The sequence below is a fragment of the Perognathus longimembris genome, chromosome 10 (assembly GCF_023159225.1).
Source record: "Perognathus longimembris pacificus isolate PPM17 chromosome 10, ASM2315922v1, whole genome shotgun sequence".
Lineage (NCBI taxonomy): Eukaryota > Metazoa > Chordata > Mammalia > Rodentia > Heteromyidae > Perognathus > Perognathus longimembris.
Genome location: NC_063170.1, coordinates 29839482 through 29853845, shown reverse-complemented (window position 1 = coordinate 29853845; position 14364 = coordinate 29839482).

Genomic DNA, 14364 nt, shown 5'->3' with positions numbered 1-14364 from the left:
AGTACTTCCTGGTATGTGTACTGTACTGGTAAAACCCAAATGAATCTGGATTGTGGTGAGGGAACAGAGAAAAAAGCTAATTTAGGACCTGCACTTACGAAGGGGTAGGCAGCTGTATATCAGGGAGTAAACCTTCTGAGAATAAAAACAGCTGGAGCTTGTTAAGGTAAGTACACAGGGGAAAGGACAATGTACTGGGAACTCCTCAGAAGAATCTTATTGGTGGTGAGGGGAGAGAGATAAAAGCTCATTTAGGAACGACGTGAACATGCTGCATAGGTAGCTGTTTATCAGTAAATATCTCCACTGAGATTAAGAAAAGCAGTAGCTTAAAAAATTAAGTATTTCCTGGTGTGGTAGCTGTACTCGTAACTCCAGAAAAGAATCTGGATTTTGGTGAGGGAAAAGAGAAAAAAGCTCATTTCTGACCTGCACTTACGAAGGGGGAAGGCAGCTGTATATCAGTGAGTAAACCTGAGAATAAAAATAGCTGGAACTTGTTAAGGTAATTACAAAGGGGAAAGGATAATGTACTGGGAACTCCTCAGAAGAATCTGATTTGTGGTGAGGGGAGAGAGATAAAATCTCATTTAGGAACGACATGTACATGCTGCGTAGGTAGCTGTTTATCAGTAAATATCTCCACTGAGATTAAGAAAAGCAGTAGCTTAACAAATTAAGTACTTCCTTGTATGGTTACTGTATTGGTAACTCCCCAAAAGAATCTGGATTTTGGTGAGGGAAAAGAGAAAAAAGCTCATTTCTGACCTGCACTTACGAAGGGGGTAGGCAGCTGTATATCAGGGAGTAAACCTTCTGAGAATAAAAACAGCTGGAGCTTGTTAAGGTAATTACACAGGGGAAAGGATAATGTACTGGGAACTCCTCAGAAGAATCTGATTTGTGGTGAGTGGAGAGAGATAAAAGCTCATTTAGGAACGACATGGTAATGCTGCGTAGGTAGCTGTTTATCAGTAAATATCTCCACTGAGATTGACAAAAGCAGTACTTAATAAATTAAGTACTTCCTGGTATGGTTACTGTACTGGTAACTCCCCAAAAGAATCTGGATTGTGGTGAGGCAACAGAGAAAAAACCTCATTTAGGACCTGCACTTACGAAGGGGGTAGGCAGCTGTATATCAGGGAGTATCCCTTCTGAGAATAAAAACAGCTGGAGCTTGTTAAGGTAATTACACAGGGGAAAGGATAATGTACTGGGAACTCCTCAGACGAATCTGATTTGTGGTTAGGGGAGAGAGATAAAAGCTCATTTAGGAATGACATGGAAATGCTGCATAGGTAGCTGTTTATCAGTAAATATCTCCACTGATATCAAGAAAAGCAGTAGCTTAATAAATTAACTACTTCCTGGTATGGTTACTGTACTGGTAATTCTCCAAAAGAATCTGGATTGTGGTGAGGGAACCGAGAAAAAAGCTCATTTATGACCTGCCTTTACGAAGGGGGTAGGCAGCTGTATATCAGGGAGTAAACCTTCTGAGAATAAAAACAGCTGGAGCTTGTTAAGGTAATTACATAGGTGAAAGGATAATGTACTGGTAACTCCTCAGAAGAATCTGATTTGTGATGAGGGGAGAGAGATAAAAGCTCATTTAGAAACGACATGAACATGCTGCCTCGGTAGCTGTTTATCAGTAAATATCTCCACTGAGATTAAGAAAAGAAGTAGCTTAATAAATTAAGTACTTTCTGGTATGGTTACTATACTGGTAACTCCCCAAAGAATCTGGATTGTGGTGAGGGAACAGAGAAAAAAGCTCATTTACGACCTGCTCTTATGAAGGGGGTAGGCAGCTGTATATCAGGGAGTATCCCTTCTGAGAATAAAAACAGCTGGAGCTTGTTAAGGTAATTACACAGGGGAAAGGATAATGTACTGGGAACTCCTCAGAAGAATCTGATTTGTGGTGAGGGGAGAGAGATAAAAGCTCATTTAGGAACGACATGGAAATGCTGCGTAGGTAGCTGTTTATCAGTAAATATCTCCACTGAGATTGAGAAAAGCAGTACTTAATAAATTAAGTACTTCCTGGTATGGTTACTGTACTGGTAACTCCCTAAAAGAATCTGGATTGTGGTGAGGGAACAGAGAAAAAACCTCATTTAGGACCTGCACTTACGAAGGGGGTAGGCAGCTGTATATCAGGGAGTATCCCTTCTGAGAATAAAAACAGCTGGAGCTTGTTAAGGTAATTACACAGGGGAAAGGATAATGTACTGGGAACTCCTCAGACGGATCTGATTTGTGGTGAGGGGAGAGAGATAAAAGCTCATTTAGGAACGACATGAACATGCTGCCTCGGTAGCTGTTTATCAGTAAATATCTCCACTGAGATTAAGAAAAGCAGTAGCCTAATAAATTAAGTACTTCCTGGTATGGTTACTATACTGGTAACTCCCCAAAAGAATCTGGATTGTGGTGAGGGAACAGAAAAAAAAGCTCATTTAGGACCTGCACTTACGAAGGGGTTAGTTGTTAGGTCCTCTCCCTGAGGGCTACATGCAGATGCCTCCACCTCATTAAGTCTCCACCCAGTTACCTGGGTAACCTGCAGACCTGGAGGCAGTTACCTCCCCTTTCCCTGAGGTCACCTCCTAATCCACCTGGCCACACCCCTTGCCCCTGCCCTAAAGAAAGCCGGGCTGAGTGGGGGTCGCTCTCTCTCTCCCCCTTCTCTCTCTCTCCCTTCTCTTCGGCCATGGATCACCTTGGCCACAGGCCAGCAGTTCAGTAATAAATGTTCTCCCCTGCCTGAATACCGCGTGGCGTTCTCCTTTACCGGCTACCTACTTTAAAAACCTAACATATATGGTGCCGTGACTCGGGAAGGGCTTAAGGGTCAGGACAGGCGGAATTCCCGTCTATTTTTCTTCTTTTTCTGGGAGTATTCCCAGTCCTGACTGCCCTTTTTCTGCGAACCGAACTGCTGCGAGTAGCCACGTGGCACTTTTCACTAATATCATTGCTGGCCTCCACATCCACATCCACCTCCACACCACTTGTCTACCCTGGTGAGTGAAACTGCTGCTGCTCGGGTTCTCTGCCGCTCCGTCCGCCGCTTCTGCCCGGTAAGCTCATCCACTCACCAGGCGCCTCCCTCCCGTGCTTTTTGGGTTTTGCATCACAGTCACACCCGAGCCGGGACACTGCTAGCACGCCTCTTGACAATGAGGCCTGCTCGAAATACTCACTCAGGTACAGTTTTTGCCACTGCAATGAAGACTCTGCTAGCACGCCTCTTGACAGTGCAATGAGGCCTGCTCGAAATACTCGCTCAGATACAGTTTTTGCCACTGCAATGGTAATTGGTTAGAAGTCACTTATATTCAGGCTCTCTCTTTCTCTTTTCCTCTCTTTCTCTTCCTTTTTCTCCCTCTCTCTCTCATCTTCTTGCTTCCTTGCTTACTTTATAAAATTCCCAAGTTATACCATCATTGTGTGCCTTGCTCACAAAGCTGCCTCTTTTCACAGACCTTCGAAACTGAGGCTTGACCACCAATGTGCTTTGTCAGCAAAGATATCTAAAAGTTCTTTTCTCCAGCATTGACCACGTGGTGGATATTGGGTTTAACAGGCACCAGCTCAGGCGCCATTATGCCATGCCACGTGTTCTCTATTAGTGTGTTTGTGTCCTCCTGCCACCCCCCTCAACATGGCATCCCACTGGGGTTTATCAAAATATGGTTTCTCCATTTTATAATCTGAAAATTGTTGTTTGCTAGCAAAATTGTTTTTCTAACGGACCACGTGGTTTTAAAATATTGGGGAAAAATAAGTCATTTACTATTGGAATTCCAAAAGAGTCTACTGCTCAAATTCATTTTTGCATGCTGTAAAACCTATGTGCACAGTGTGTATGTCTGTGTAAATGTCATTTGTTAGTATGTCCATCTAGCTATATATCTGTGCTAAAACTCATCACATCTACTGAGTTTTGTCATTGCAGAATTCTGGCAAGTATTTGGTCAGTTCTTGACAAGATACAGGTAAGCTCTAGTCCCCTTGGTCTCCTTGTTTTAATTGGAAATAAAAAAAGGGCTTTTGTGACAAAGACGCCTTGGATTGCAGTTTGAAGCCAGCCCGGGCTGAAAATCTCTCTCAAACTCCAACTCCCAATTAATCAGCGAAGAGCCAGGTTGGAAGCATGGCTGAAGAGACTTATCTCTTACCAGACAAATGCTGGAAGTGGAGCTCAAGTGGTAGAGTACTAGCCTGGAGCAGAAGTGCTCAGGGACAGTGCCCAGGCCCTGAGTTCAAATCCTCTGAATGCCATCAGGGACAAGCCATCCCAGCAACAAGCACCTAGATCCCTGGGACTCAGCCAGTTCAGGGAACAAGGATCATGGAGAGGAGTAAGAGGAGAATTAGATCGCATCCTAAATGGAGTCACTTTGTCTAGCCCTTTCAAAATTAATGAGAGGGCTGGGGATATAGCCTAGTGGCAAGAGTGCCTGCCTCGGATACACGAGGCCCTAGGTTCGATTCCCCGGCACCACATATACAGAAAACGGCCAGAAGTGGCGCTGTGGCTCAAGTGGCAGAGTGCTAGCCTTGAGCGGGAAGAAGCCAGGGACAGTGCTCAGGCCCTGAGTCCAAGGCCCAGGACTGGCCAAAAAAAAAAAAAAAAAAAAAAAAAAAAAAAAAACAATCAAAATTAATGAGAGCCGGGGGATCAAGAGGTAGTAGCTTGTCCATCTAATGTCCATGCCTGAGTATAAGAACTGTCCAAGTCATCCAATTTTTAATTTTGTGCCCTAAACCCTTCCTTTTGCCTTAATATTTTTTTTTGCCTAGCCCCTGCCTCATGAGACTTCTTACAGGCTTCATTCAAGGACTGGCATCTACCACAAAGGGACCCTGCTGCTCGCCTTCTCCAGGAGAGGCCACATTTCTGCCTTTTACCCCTAATGCCGACGCCCCTTGTCAGCAGGAAGCAGCCAGAGAGAGTCTTCACCCTTTTCAATAACTACTAAAAGGCTGGAATGTTAGGTCCTCTCCCTGAGGGCTACATGCAGATGCCTCCACCTCATTAAGTCTCCACCCAGTTACCTGGGTAACATGCAGACCTGGAGGCAGTTACCTCCCCTTTCCCTGAGGTCACCTCCTAATCCACCTGGCCACACCCCTTGCCCCTGCCCTAAATAAAGCAGGGCTGACGGGGGGTCACTCTCTCTCTCCCCCTTCTCTCTCGCTCCCTTCTCTCCGTCCATGGATCACCTTGGCCACAGGCCAGCAGTTTGGTAATAAACATATTCTCCTGCCTGAATACCGCGTGGCGTTCTCCTTTACCGGTTACCTACTTTAAAAACCTAACAGTAGGCAGCTGTATATCAGGGAGTATCCCTTCTGAGAATAAAAACAGCTGGAGCTTGTTAAGGTAATTACACAGGGGAAAGGATAATGTACTGGGAACTCCTCAGAAGAATCTGATTTGTGGTGAGGGGAGAGAGATAAAAGCTCATTTAGGGACGACATGAACATGCTGCATAGGTAGCTGTTTATCACTAAATATCTCCAGTGAGATTAAGAAAAGCAATAGCTTAATAAATTAAGTACTTCCTGGTATGGTTACTGTACTGGTAACTCCCCAAAAGAATCTGGATTGTGGTGAGGGAACAGAGAAAAAAGCTCATTTACGACCTGCACTTACGAAGGGGGTAGGCAGCTCTATATCAGGGAGTAAACCTTCTGAGAATAAAAACAGCTGGAGCTTGTAAAGGTAATTACACAGGGGAAAGGATAATGTACTGGGAACTCCTCAGAAGAATCTGATTTGTGGTGAGGGGAGAGAGATAAAAGCTCATTTAGGAACGACATGAACATGCTGCATAGGTAGCTGTTTATCAGTAAATATCTCCACTGAGATTAAGAAAAGCAGTAGCTTAATAAATTAAGTACTTCCTGGTATGGTTACTGTACTGGTAACTCCCCAAAAGAATCTGGATTGTGGTGAGGGAACAGAGAAAAAAGCTCATTTACGACCTGCACTTACGAAGGGGGTAGGCAGCTCTATATCAGGGAGTAAACCTTCTGAGAATAAAAACAACTGGCGCTTGTTAAGGTAATTACACAGGGGAAAGGATAATGTACTGGGAACTCCTCAGAAGAATCTGATTTGTGGTGAGGGGAGAGAGATAAAAGCTCATTTAGGAACGACATGAACATGCTGCGTAGGTAGCTGTTTATCAGTAAATATCTCCACTGAGATTAAGAAAAGCAGTAGCTTAATAAATTAAGTACCTCCTGGTATGGTTACTGTACTGGTAACTCCCCAAAAGAATCTGGATTGTGGTGAGGGAACAGAGAAAAAAGCTCATTTAGGACCTGCACTTACGAAGGGGGTAGGCAGCTGTATATCAGGGAGTATCCATTCTGAGAATAAAAACACCTGGAGCATGTTAAGGTAATTACACAGGGGAAAGGATAATGTACTGGGAACTCCTCAGAAGAATCTGATTTGTGGTGAGGGGAGAGAGATAAACCTCATTTAGGAACGACATGAACATGCTGCATAGGTAGCTGTTTATCAGTAAATATCTCCACTGAGATAAAGAAAAGCAGTAGCTTAATAAATTAAGTCCTTCCTGGTTTGATAACTGTACTGGTAACTCCCCAAAAGAATCTGCATTGAGGTGAGGGAACAGAGAAAAAAGCTCATTAAGGACCTGCACTTACGAAGGGGGTAGGCAGCTGTATATCAGGGAGTAAACCTTCTGAGAAAAGAAACAGCTGGAGCTTGTTAAGGTAATTACACAGGGGAAAGGATAATGTACTGGGAACTCCTCAGAAGAATCTGATTTGTGGTGAGGGGAGAGAGATAAAAGCTCATTTAGGAACGACATGAACATGCTGCCTACGTAGCTGTTTATTAGTAAATATCTGCACTGAGATTAAGAAAAGCAGTAGCTTAATAAATTAAGTACTTCCTGGTTTGGGTACTGTACTGGTAACTCCCAAAAAGAATCTGGATTGTGGTGAGGGAACAGAGAAAAAATCTCATTTAGGACCTGCACTTACGAAGGGGGTAGGCAGCTGTATATCAGGGAGTATCCCTTCTGAGAATAAAAACAGCTGGAGCTTGTTAAGGTAATTACACAGGGGAAAGGATAATGTACTGGGAACTCCTCAGAAGAATCTGATATGTGGTGAGGGGAGAGAGATAAAAGCTCATTTAGGAACGACATGTTCATGCTGCATAGGTAGCTGTTTATACGTAAATATCTCCACTGAGATTAAGAAAAGCAGTAGCTTAATAAATTAAGTACCTCCTGGTATGGTTACTGTACTGGTAACTCCCCAAAAGGATCTGGATTGTGGTGAGGGAACAGAGAAAAAAAGCTCATTTAGGAAGTGCACTTACGAAGGGGGTAGGCAGCTGTATATCAGGGAGTAAAACTTCTGAGAATAAAAACAGCTGGAGCTTGTTAAGGTAATTACACAGGGGAAAGGATAATGTACTGGGAACTCTTCAGAAGAATCTTATTTGTGGTTAGGGGAGAGAGATAAAAGCTCATTTAGGAACGAAATGAACATCCTGCGTAGGTATTTGTTTATCAGTAAATATCACCATTAGATTACGAAACGCAGTAGATTAATAAATTAAGTACTTCCTGGTATTGTTACTGTACTGGTAACTCCACAAGAGAATCTCGATTGTGTTGAGGGAACAGAGAAAAAAGCTCATTTAGGACCTGCACTTAGGAAGGGGGTAGGCAGCTGTATATCAGGGAGTATCCCTTCTGAGAATAAAAACAGCTAGAGTTTGTTAAGGTAATTACACAGGGGAAAGGGTAATGTACTGGGAACTCCTCAGACGAATCTGATTTGTGGTGAGGGGAGAGAGATAAAGCTCATTTAGGAACGACATGAACATTGTTGCTTAGGTAGCTGTTTATCAGTAAATATCTCCATTGAGATTAAGAAAAGCAGTAGCTTATTAAATTAAGTACTTCCTGGTATGGTTACTGTACTGGTAACTCCCCAAAAGAATCTGGATTGTGATGAGGGAAAGAGAAAAAAGCTCATTTAGGACCTGCACTTACGAAGGGGCTAGGCAGTTGTATATCAGGGAGTATCCCTTCTGAGAATAAAAACAGCTGGAGCTTATTAAGGTAATTACATAAGGGAAAGGATAATGTACTGGGAACTCCTCAGAAGAATCTGATTTGTGGTGAGGCGAGAGAGAAAAAAACTCATTTAGGAACGACATGAAAATGCTGCATAGCTAGCTGTTTATCAGTAAATATCTCCACTGAGATTAAGAAAAGCAGTAGATTAATAAATTAAGTACTTCCTGGTATGGTTACTGTACTGGTAACTCCCCAAAAGAATCTGGATTGAGGTGAGGGAACAGAGAAAAAACTCATTTAGGACCTGCACTTACGAAGGGGGTAGGTAGCTGTATATCAGGGAGTAAACCTTCTGAGAATAAAAACAGCTGGAGCTTGATTACACAGGGGAAAGGATAATGTACTGGGAATTCCTCAGAAGAATCTCATTTGTGGTGAGGGGAGAGAGATAAAAGCGCATTTAGGAACGACATGAACATGCTGCGTAGGTAGCTGTTTATCAGTAAATATCTCCACTGAGATTAAGAAAAGCAGTAGCTTAATAAATTAAGTACTTCCTGGTATGGTTACTGTACTGGTAACTCCCCAAAACAATCTTGATTGTGGTGAGGGAACAGAGAAAAAAGCTCATTTAGGACCTGCACTTACGAATTGGGTAGGCAGCTTTATATCAGGGAGTATCCCTTCTGAGAATAAAAATGGCTGGAGCTTGTTAAGGTAATTACACAAGGGAAAGGATAAAGTACTGGGAACTCCTCAGAAGAATCTGATTTGTGGTGAGGGGAGAGAGATAAAAGCTCATTTAGGAACGACATGAACATGCTGCATAGGTAGCTGTTTATCAGTAAATATCTCCACTGAGATTAAGAAAAGCAGTAGCTTAATAAATAAAGTACTTCCTTGTATGGTTACTGTACTGGAAACACCCCAAAATAATCTGGATTGTGGTGAGGTAACAGAGAAAAAAGCACATTTAGGACCTGCACTTACGTAGGGGGTAGGCAGCTGTATATCAAGGAGTATCCCTTCTGAGAATAAAAACAGCTGGATCTTGTTAAGGTAATTACACAGGGGAAAGGATAATGTACTGGGACCTCCTCAGAAGAATCTGATTTGTGGTGAGGGGAGAGAGATAAAAGCTCATTTAGGAACGACATGAACATGCTGCATAGGTAGCTGTTTATCAGTAAATACCTCCAATGAGATTAAGAAAAGCAGAAGCTTAATAAATTAAGTACTTCCTGGTTTGGTTACTGTACTGGTAACTCCCCCAAAGAATCTGGATTGTTGTGAGGGAACAGAGAAAAACGCTCATTTAGGACCTGCACTTACGAAGGGGGTAGGCAGCTGTATATCAGGGAGTAAACCATCTGACAATAAAAACAGCTGGACCTTGTTAAGGTAATTACACAGGGGAAAGGATAAAGTACTGGGAACTCCTCAGATGAATCTGATTTGTGGTGAGGGGAGAGAGATAAAGCTCATTTAGGAACGACAGGAACATGCTGTGTAGGTAGCTGTTTATCAGTAAATATCTCCATTGAGATTAAGAAAAGCAGTAGCTTATTAAATTAAGTACTTCCTGGTATGGTTACTGTACTGGTAACTCCCCAAAAGAATCTGGATTGTGGTGAGGGAAAGAGAAAAAAGCTCATTTAGGACCTGCACTTACGAAGGGGCTAGGCAGTTGTATATCAGGGAGTATCCCTTCTGAGAATAAAAACAGCTGGAGCTTATTAAGGTAATTACATAAGGGAAAGGATAATGTACTGGGAACTCCTCAGAAGAATCTGATTTGTGGTGAGGCGAGAGAGAAAAAAACTCATTTAGGAACGACATGAAAATGCTGCATAGCTGCTGTTTATCAGTAAATATCTCCACTGAGATTAAGAAAAGCAGTAGATTAATAAATTAAGTACTTCCTGGTATGGTTACTGTACTGGTAACTCCCCAAAAGAATCTGGATTGAGGTGAGGGAACAGAGAAAAAACTCATTTAGGACCTGCACTTACGAAGGGGGTAGGTAGCTGTATATCAGGGAGTAAACCTTCTGAGAATAAAAACAGCTGGAGCTTGATTACACAGGGGAAAGGATAATGTACTGGGAATTCCTCAGAAGAATCTCATTTGTGGTGAGGGGAGAGAGATAAAAGCGCATTTAGGAACGACATGAACATGCTGCGTAGGTAGCTGTTTATCAGTAAATATCTCCACTGAGATTAAGAAAAGCAGTAGCTTAATAAATTAAGTACTTCCTGGTATGGTTACTGTACTGGTAACTCCCCAAAACAATCTTGATTGTGGTGAGGGAACAGAGAAAAAAGCTCATTTAGGACCTGCACTTACGAATTGGGTAGGCAGCTTTATATCAGGGAGTATCCCTTCTGAGAATAAAAATGGCTGGAGCTTGTTAAGGTAATTACACAAGGGAAAGGATAAAGTACTGGGAACTCCTCAGAAGAATCTGATTTGTGGTGAGGGGAGAGAGATAAAAGCTCATTTAGGAACGACATGAACATGCTGCATAGGTAGCTATTTATCAGTAAATATCTCCACTGAGATTAAGAAAAGCAGTAGCTTAATAAATAAAGTACTTCCTTGTATGGTTACTGTACTGGAAACACCCCAAAATAATCTGGATTGTGGTGAGGTAACAGAGAAAAAAGCACATTTAGGACCTGCACTTACGTAGGGGGTAGGCAGCTGTATATCAAGGAGTATCCCTTCTGAGAATAAAAACAGCTGGATCTTGTTAAGGTAATTACACAGGGGAAAGGATAATGTACAGGGACCTCCTCAGAAGAATCTGATTTGTGGTGAGGGGAGAGAGATAAAAGCTCATTTAGGAACGACATGAACATGCTGCATAGGTAGCTGTTTATCAGTAAATACCTCCAATGAGATTAAGAAAAGCAGAAGCTTAATAAATTAAGTACTTCCTGGTTTGGTTACTGTACTGGTAACTCCCCCAAAGAATCTGGATTGTTGTGAGGGAACAGAGAAAAACGCTCATTTAGGACCTGCACTTACGAAGGGGGTAGGCAGCTGTATATCAGGGAGTAAACCATCTGACAATAAAAACAGCTGGACCTTGTTAAGGTAATTACACAGGGGAAAGGATAAAGTACTGGGAACTCCTCAGATGAATCTGATTTGTGGTGAGGGTAGAGAGATAAAAGCTCATTTAGGAACGACAGGAACATGCTGTGTAGGTAGCTGTTTATCAGTAAATATCTCCACTGAGATTAAGAAAAGCAGTAGCTTAATAAATTAAGTACTTCCTGGTATGGTTACTGTACTTGTAACTCCCCAAAAGAATCTGGATTGTGGTGAGGGAACTGAGAAAAAAGCACATTTAGGACCTGCACTTTCGAAGGGGTTAGGCAGCTGTATATCAAGGAGTAAACCTTCTGAGAATAAAAACAGCTGGAACTTGGTAAGGTAATTACACAGAGGAAAGGATAATGTACTGGGAACTCCTCAGAAGAATCTGATTTGTGGTGAGGGGAGAGAGATAAAAGCTCATTTAGGAACGAAATGAACATGCTGTGTAGGTAGCTGTTTATCAGTAAATATCTGCACTAAGATTAAGAAAAGCAGTAGCTTAATAAATTAAGTACTTCCTGGTATGGTTACTGTTTGGTAACTCCCCAAAAAATCTGGATTGTGGTGAGGGAACAGAGAAAAAAGATTATTTAGCACCTGCACTTACGAAGGGGGTAGGAAGCTGTATATCAGGGAGTAAACCTTCTGAGAATAAAAACAGCCTGAGCTTGTTAAAGTAATTACACAGGGGAAAGGATAATGTACTGGGAACTCCTCAGAAGAATCTGATTTGTGGTGAGGGGAGAGAGATAAAAGCTCATTTAAGAACGACATGAACATGCTGTGTAGGTAGCTGTTTATCAGTAAATATCTGCACTGAGATTAAGAAAAGCAGTAGCTTAATAAATTAAGTACTTCCTGGTATGGTTACTGTACTTGTAGCTCCCAAAAAGAATCTGGATTGTGGTGAGGGAACTGAGAAATAAGCACATTTAGGACCTGCACTTTTGAAGGGGTTAGGCAGCTGTATATCAGGGAGTAAACCTTCTGAGAATAAAAACAGCTGGAGCTTATTAAGGTAATTACACATGGTAAAGGATAATATACTGGGAATTCCTCAGAAGAATCTGAATTGTGGTGAGGGGAGAGAGATATAAGCTCATTTAAAAACAAAATGAAAATGCTGCATAGGTAGCTGTTTATCAGTAAATATCTCCACTGAGATCAAGACAAGCAGTAGCTTAATAAATTAAGTACTTCCTGGTATGGTTACTGTACTGGTAACTCCCCAAAAGAATCTGGATTGTGGTGAGGGAACAGAGAAAAAAGCTGATTTAGGACCTGCACTTACGAAGGGGGTAGGCAGCTGTATATCAGGGAGAATTCCCTCTGAGAATAAAAACAGCGGGAGCTTGTTAAGGTAATTACACAGGGGAAAGGATGGTGTACTGGGAACTCCTCAGAAGAATCTGATTTGTGGTGAGGGGAGAGACATAAAACTCATTTAGGAACGACATGAACATGCTGCATAGGTAGCTGTTTATCAGTAACTATCTCCACTGAGATTAAGAAAAGCAGTAGCTTAGTAAATTAAGTACTTCCTGCTATGGTTACTGTACTGGTAACTCCCCAAAAGAATCTAGATTGTGTTGAGGGAACAGAGAAAAAAGCTCATTTAGGACCTGCACTTACGAAGGGGGTAGGCAGCTGTATATCAGGGAGTAAACCTTCTGAGATAAAAACAGCTGGAGCTTGTTAAGGTAATTACACAGTGGAAAGGATAATGTACTGGGAACTCCTCAGAAGAATCTGATTTGTGTGAGGGGAGAGAGATAAAAGCTCATTTAGGAACGACATGAACATGCTGTGTAGGTAGCTGATTATAAGTAAATATCTCCACCAAGATTAAGAAAAGCAGTAGTTTAATAAATTAACTACTTCCTGGTATGGTTACTGTGCTGGTAACTCCCCAAAAGAATCTGGTTTGTGGTGAGGGAACAGAGAAAAAAGCTCATTTAAGAGCTGCACTTACGAAGGGGGTAGGCAGCTGTATAACAGGGAGTATCCCTTCTGAGAATAAAAACAGCGGGAGCTTGTTAAGGTAATTACACACGGGAAAGGATAATGTACTGGGAACTCCTCATAAGAATCTGATTTATGGTGAGAGGAGAGAGATAAAAGCTCATTTAGGAACGACATGAACATGCAGCCTAATTAGCGGTTTATCAGTAAATATCTCCACTGAGATTAAGAAAAGCAGTAGCTTAATAAATTAAGTACTTCCTGGTATGGTTACTGTTTGGTAACTCCCCAAAAAATCTGGATTGTGGTGAGGGAACAGAGAAAAAAGATCATTTAGCACCTGCACTTACGAAGGGGGTAGGAACTGTATATCAGGGAGTAAACTTTCTGAGAATAAAAACAGCCTGAGCTTGTTAAGGTAATTACACAGGGGAAAGGATAATGTACTGGGAACTCCTCAGAAGAATCTGATTTGTGGGGAGGGGAGAGAGATAAAAGCTCATTTAGGAACGACATGAACATGCTGTGTAGGTAGCTGTTTATCAGTAAATATCTCCACTGAGATTAAGAAAAGCAGTAGCTTAAGAAATTAAGTACTTCCTGGTATGGTTACTGTACTGGTAACTAACAAAAAGAATCTGGATTTTGGTGAGGGAACAGAGAAAAAAGCTCATTTAGGACCTGCACATATTAAGGGGGTAGGCATCTATATATCAGGGAGGAAACTTTCTCAGAATAAAAACAGCTGGAGCTTGTTAAGGTAATTACACAAGGGAAAGGATAATGTACTGGGAAGTCCTCACAATATTCTGATTTGTGGTGAGGGGAGAGAGATAAAAGCTCATGTATGAAAGACATGAACATGCTGGGTAGGTAGGTGTTTATCAGTAAATATCTCCACTGAGATTAAGAAAAGCAGTATCTTAATAAATTAAGTAATTCCTGGTATGGTTACTGTACTGGTAACTCGCGAAAAGAATCTGGAATGTGGTGAGGAAACAGAGAAAACAGCTCATTTAGGAGCTGCACTTACGAAGGGGGTAGGCAGCTGTATAACAGGGAGTATCAATTCTGAGAATAAAAACAGCGGTAGCTTGTTAAGGTAATTACACACGGGAAAGGATAATGTACTGGGAACTCCTCATAAGAATCTGATTCATAATGAGGGGGAGAGATAATAGCTCATTTAGGAACGACATGAACA